Source organism: Jaculus jaculus, chromosome 7, assembly GCF_020740685.1.
Source record: "Jaculus jaculus isolate mJacJac1 chromosome 7, mJacJac1.mat.Y.cur, whole genome shotgun sequence".
Taxonomy (NCBI): Eukaryota; Metazoa; Chordata; class Mammalia; order Rodentia; family Dipodidae; genus Jaculus; species Jaculus jaculus.
The window spans coordinates 3,258,910-3,264,909 of NC_059108.1; the positions used below are offsets into that span (position 1 = coordinate 3,258,910).

Here is a 6,000-nt window from a genome sequence, read left to right on the forward strand (position 1 = left end):
GGCAAGCACTTTGACTGTTAAGCCATCTCTCCAGCCCTGCTGGAGTCTCTTACTGATCTCAGAGCTTGCCATCTTTTCATGAGCTCTAGTACTTCTCTGTCTCTGCTCCCCTATGGGACTGGTGTTACCGATATGGATGGCCACCCTGAGCTGTTTGAGTCCGGGAAATAGAACTCTAGCCCTAGGCTTGCACAGGAAGTGCTCTTAACCACTGAGCCTCTCTCCAACCCCACACACTGTTACAGAGAGACATAAAGGCCATTCCAGACTTCTTGACATTTACTTAGGTTACAAGATCAAAGTCCAGGAAGCTCATGTCAGCTTCACCTTACAGAACTAGTGCTAGTCTGTAAAATCTCAGGCAGAATGCAAGAGAATCAACCACTTAGCAGTACCTCTGTCATCAGGCTTTTGCTTTTATACCGTGTGTCCACAAAACTTATTTTGAGAGAAAAGAGTTTTAAATAGTTATACTCGAACAAGCATAAATGCTTACTTTTTACCAGGGGAACCCGGAACATATGGTCATTCTAATCTATACATCACACCAAATGCTAACTAGGCAAAAATTTCTAAAGGAAGCCAGGCATGGTGGCATATGCCTTCAATACCAGCAGTCGGAAGACAGAGGTAGGAGGATCACTGTGAGTTTGAGGCCACCCTGAGACTACATAGTGAGTTCCAAGTCAGCCTGAGCTAGAGACCCTACCTCAAAAAAAAAAAAAAAAAAAAAAAAAAAAACAACAAAATACAAATATCTATAAGGTACTGTTCTATTATTAAAATCCCAAAACTATGCTGGAGAGATGGCTTAGAGGCTGAGGCATTTACCAGCAAGGCCTCACAACCCAAGTTGGATTCCCCAGTACCCATGTGAAGCTAGATGCAACAAACAGCAGCTAGAGGCCCTGGCTTGCCTACCTTTTCTCTCTACAGGGCATGGCGGGGAACACCTTTAATTCCAGCATTCAGGAGACAGAGATAGGAAGATCACTGTGAATTCCAGGACAGCCTGGGCCAGAGTGAAACCCTATCTGGGGAGGGGGGAAGGGGAGGGAAGAAGCCCACAACTGTAAGAAATCCAAATGTCAACTGCTGAATATAAAAATAAACTGTGAGAAAGACAAATTTGTGATAAACAAAACAAAAGGTTTAAAAAGATAATCAGGGCTGAAGTAGATGGCTTAGTGGCTAAGGCACTTGCCTGCAAAGTCAAAGGACCCCAGTTCAATTCCCCAGTATCCACATAAGCCAGGTACCCAAGGAGGCACACGTGTCTGGAGTTCATTGGCAATGACTGGATTATATATACACACATACATATATGTGTGTGTGTATGTATGTGTGTGTGTGTATGTATGTATGTATGTATGTATAAAATCAAAGTTATCTCCAGTGACATCAGGGCAGAAAAAATATTAGTCATATAAGTAATGGGCTGGGCATGGTGGCATAACCCTTTAAATGCAGCACTCGTGAGGCAGAGGTAGGAAGACTGCTGAGAGTTGGAGGCCACCTTGAGACTACATAGTGAATTCCAGGTCAGCCTGAGCTGCACTGAAACCCTATCTCAAAAAACCAAAAGAATAAAAAAAAGTAAATAAAAATAAAAATAAAAAAGGCATTTGTAATAAATATATCTACCAAATATTAGTATTAAGAATTCAGAACTCTAGAAATAATATCCATTTCAGTATAAAAATGAGCAATACATTTCAAAATTACTTAATAATAGATGAACTCCAAATGGCTAAGATAGAAAAGATCTTAATCTCATGAATAGCCAAGGAAATGGGTATTAAAAAAACCATGGTCCGGCTGAGTGTGGTGGCACACACCTTTAATCCCAGCACTGGGGGATCAGAGGTAGGAGGATTGCCATGAGTTCGAGGCCACCCTGAGACTACAGAGTGGTTTCCAGGTCAGTCTGAGCTAGAGTGAGACCCTACCTTGAAAAAGGGGGAAAAAAAAAACCACCAAAAAGATTGGGGTGGTAGTGCATGACTTTAATCCCAGCACTCTGGAGGCAGAGGTCAGAGGATTCCTGAGTTCAAGGACAGCCTAAGACTACATAGTGAATTCCAAAGCAAGATCCTACCTCAAAAAATAAAACAACAACAACAAAAACTATATTCAAGCCAGGAATAGTGTTACATGCCTTTAATCCCAGTACTGGGAAGGCAGAGGCAGGTAGATCACTGTGAGTTGGAGGCCAGCATGAGACTACCCACTGAATTCCGGGTCAGCCTGGCCTAGGGCAAGACCCTACCTCGAAGGGGGGAAAAAAAAAGATTGATACTACCAGATAAGCATTCCCAATGTTGTTCATGCAACTCAAATTTTAAGTATACACAATCTCAAACTATCTCAACATACACAGTGCACTTGAACACAAATGTTCATAAAGCACTGCTCTATTACTAACAGCCCCAAATAGAAAACTCTTAATATCAGCTGCCGACTATGCAAAACAACTCTAGGAAAGACAAACTCATGCTATATTCATGATGGAATATCATAGAGCAACAAACCCCAAAACAAAACATATACAGTATAATTATATTTACACAAAGTTCAAAGTTTTGTGGCTAAAACTGTCATTGGCCCAGCAGGGTGGTTCATGTCTTTTAATCCCAGCATCGGGTAGGCTTGAGGTAGTAGGATCACTGTGAGTTTGAGGCCACCTTGGGCTATGTGAAAACCAAGCCAAAAACCCCTTCACAACGCAAATAAATAAATAAATAAATAAAAATAATAATTAAAAACAATCTTGCAGGGTGTGGTGGTACACACCTTTAATTCCAGTACTTGGGAGGCCGAGGTAGGAGGACTGCAGTGAGTTTGAGGGTCAGCCTGAGACTACATAGTGAATTCCAGCCTGAGCTAGAGTGAGACTCTACCTTGAAAAACAAAACAAAACAACAAAAAACAAAGGACTGATGTTCTATTCTCCAGGTCCCATATAAGTCAGATGCACAAAGCAATGCAAAGGCGCAAAGTTGCACATGTGCACAAGGTGGTGCATGAATCTGGAGTTCAACTGCAGTGGCTGGAGGCCCTGGAATCAATTCCTTATCTCTTATACAAAAATAAAAATTAAAAAATAAATAAAAACCTCAAACAAACAACAAAAAGCATTATTGTTTTAGTCTTTAAAAAATGTTATTTATTTATTTGCAAGCACGGAGAGAAAAAAAGAAGAGAGAAAGAGAATGGGCACACCAGAGCCTCCAGCTGCTACAAACTCCAGATGCATGTGTCATTGAATCTGGCTTTCTCTGGGTACTAGGGAATCAAACCTGGGACATTACGCTTTGTAGGTAAATGCTTTAACCACTAAAGCCATCTCTCTAGCTCCTGTTCAAGTCTTTTAAAACCACCTAATAAAATCATACACCCTGAAGTACCATGGGTTTCTTAAAAAATGATGAAGCAATAGCCTACAGTTATTTTAACAGGTAATGTGCCACAAGACAGGATTTCACAAAGCAAAGATGAAGTTAGGGGGTAGTCCCTAGGTCTACTCCCCTCCAGCTTCCACTTCCTGAGTGCTGAGATTTCAGGTATGTGCCATATCACCTGCTTATTCTGTTCTGGAGACCTAACAGGGGTTGTGTAAACTTAGGTAGACATTTTGCCAACTGAGCTACATCTCCAGCCCCTCTTATTTTTACATTTCTTTGCTTTTCTGAGACAGAGTCTAGCTATATTGTTCAAACTGGCATAAAACTCCTTGACTTAAGGAGTGTCTGAAGTTGCTGGGACTTCAGACAAGCGCCACAGCATCTGGCTTCCCATGCAGTACATTGACAGAGCTGTGCAACCGTCACTGCAATTGTGGAACATCTCATTCTTCTCTTACAGTGGACCTCTTTGTTGTTTTTTTTATTTTGTGGTGCTTCATTTGGAACCCAGGAGCTCACACTTGCTAGGAAAGTGCTCTGTCACTGGGCCACACACCTAGCAGCTGTCATGTATGGTTCTGCAACATACAGTTTTCCTACTCATGAAGTTTGTCCCAACACTAATGCCATTAAAATGATTTACCAAAACATCTTTTAAAAAGTGATTATACCATATTGGTCAACCTTGATAAAGAACTACTGGATAAAAATCAAACCATTAAGCCGGGTGCATGCCTTTAATCCCAGTACTTGGAAGGCAGAGGTAGGTGGATCGTGGTGAAGGCCACCCTGAAACTACATAGTGAATTACCGGTCAGCCTGGATTACAGTGAGACCCTACCTAAAACAAAAAGTCATTAAAGACAGGCACAGGCATGGTGGCACTTGCCTTTGATCCCAGCACTTGGGGAGGCAGAGGTAGAAGGATCACAGTGAGTTCGGGCCAGCCTGGGACAACGGAGTTAGACACACTCCCACCAAAAATCAAACAAACAACAAAGTCATTACAACTTGCGTGGTACTGTGAAAATCTTCCTATTAGCGAGTTAACTTTTTTTTTTTCCCCTGTCACTATCCTTGGACCTTTTTTCCCTACCATGTTAGGCAGTTCATAACAATGCTAGCAGATGTGCTGGGAAAATTACCCCTAAGTATTACAGACTATTGGGAGATTTCCTTTAAGATCAGAAGCTAAAGTTTATTTTCTTTCAGTTTCCTGGCAGAGCAGAGGCCCCACACGTGTTAACGGAAATAAAACCCACATATTATAACTCAGACTAAACACCATGGGCGATGGGGGCAGTCATATTCCCTTTCTGCCAGCGAGCATTTTTCTTTTAAAGGGTCCCAGATCAAACTCGAACTCGCCTTCCCACCAGGGTTCCAGAATGAAGTCCATGGGGACAGCGGAAAAGGATTTTAACGTGCACATCCAAGAGACGGTTGCACAACAGGTTTGGGGGAAGAATTCTGGTCTAACAGGTAGGCAATCTCGGATGAGACAAAAGTGGGGATGAGATCTGCTGGACGGTACCAATGGAACTTGGAGAACTCAAGAGTTTGCGGGGCAGAGCCAAAGTTTTTGGCACATTTGCTCAGTTGACTGGATAAAGACTGCAGCGGATTGGAGACGGAAGAACGGGAGAAAACCGGCACTTAGGCAGCGCACACATCCGCACGGAACTCGAGGTGGGCGGAAGAATTCTCTGGGATCCTCGGGCTTTGTCTGGCGGTCAAGACCACAGACCGAACCCTCGAATTTCGGACTTGGGAGACTCGTTCTCCGGACGTTCTAGGACCGGAGGGCGGCCCCACCCCGCTCCCGTTCCCCGGATTTAAAGCCTAGGACCTTCCGGAAGAAGCCGGGGCGGTGGTGGGGGAGGGGAGGGGAGGGAGGCCGCGGCGAGGTCGGGCCCGTCCCGTCCCGGGTCGCCGAGGCCGAGCGCCCGGGCGGTCTCCCCCGGGAGGACCGCCGCAGGCGGAGGAAGCGGCGCGAGCCCCGGGGCCGCGGGCGGGCTCCCGGCCCGACCCCGCTCCCCGCCCGCCCGCGCGCGCGCGCGCGTACCTTTGGCGAGGGCTACGGTGGAGTTCTCGGTGTCGATGGTGTAGAGGATGCCCTCGTAGCGGATCTCCGCCTTGGAGATGAGGCTGATCTTGCTGCCGATGTAAGGGGTGCCCCCGCTCATGGCGCCGCCGCCGTCGCCGCCGCTCCGGGCCGCTCCACACGCAGACACAGGCCGACGCCACAGCGCTCGCCCCCCGCTCCGCGCGCCCGCTCTCGCTCCGTCCGTGCCTACAGCAGCCGCCTCAGACCCAACATGGCGGCGGCGCCGGCTCCGCTACCCTCCCCCAAGCCTCCCGCCCTCAAACCGCGGCGCGGCGGCGGCGGCTGAGGCGGCAGCGGCGGCGGCGGCGCGAGGGGCATGCCGGGAGGGCGAGGCCGCGCTCTCGCGAGACTTGGGCCGTCCGCGGGGCCGCGGCCCGGGAGAAGTGCTGGTGGGCCGCCGGGCGCGCCCGGGTGGCTGTTTCTTTCCTTTAAAATGGAAGTTTCCGTGGCTGCAACACCGTGTCGCGACCGGACGGGCGCCTGTCCTCC

General features: G+C 47.1%; 1 pseudogene; it reads right to left on the reverse strand.

Moving 5' to 3' along the window:
* Positions 1-5,657, reverse strand: part of LOC123462140 — a 28,631-nt pseudogene extending 22,974 nt beyond the window's left edge.
* Positions 5,658-6,000: the final 343 nt, after the last annotated feature.